Source organism: Dendropsophus ebraccatus, chromosome 2 (assembly GCF_027789765.1).
Source record: "Dendropsophus ebraccatus isolate aDenEbr1 chromosome 2, aDenEbr1.pat, whole genome shotgun sequence".
NCBI classification, from domain to species: domain Eukaryota; kingdom Metazoa; phylum Chordata; class Amphibia; order Anura; family Hylidae; genus Dendropsophus; species Dendropsophus ebraccatus.
The window spans coordinates 173,550,698-173,551,362 of record NC_091455.1 but is presented as its reverse complement, the minus strand read 5'-3'; positions in this window follow the sequence as shown (position 1 = coordinate 173,551,362).

Below are 665 nucleotides of genomic sequence, written 5' to 3'. Positions count from 1 at the left end.
TGCTATAGGGCTGGATAGGGCAGCAGGCTCACTCCTCATTGCTGCTGCAGCCGCAGCACTAAAACCAAGCTGTTGTTTTAATAGGGCAATAAAAATGAATTATGGTTAGACGCCTTGTAGCTCTGAGCTTCTGGATGGAATCCCCAGTCTGGAGCAATACGTAAGAGGGGTTTTATTTTTGTGTGAGCTGCAATTGATCTCCTTGATGACATTCTCATTCATAGAAAGCATTTGATTTATGAGTTTAGGAAGAATTGTATCCAGCACATCTAGATATTATTGCATTATTGCTTAAGTAGCCTTCCAAAGTCTAGCATGGCTTTGTGTTGTGTGCTCACAATTTGTACAATACTAATACGTGTGTGTGTGTGTGTGTGTGTGTATATATATATATATATATATATATATATATATATATATATATATATATATATATAGAACATTCGAGATCATGGGACTCTGGTGGGGGAGGGGAGATGCAGCTATACAGATATATAATTCTAACTTGTGGGAGTGCAGATCAATTAATTCATGACATTTCTACATTATTTTCTCTTTCAGATGTTTCCTGGACCTTCTATCACATATTCCAACAAGAAGTTTTTTTATTATTATTTTTTTATTATTATTATTTTTTTTTTTCTGTCATCAGCCAAATGCAATTC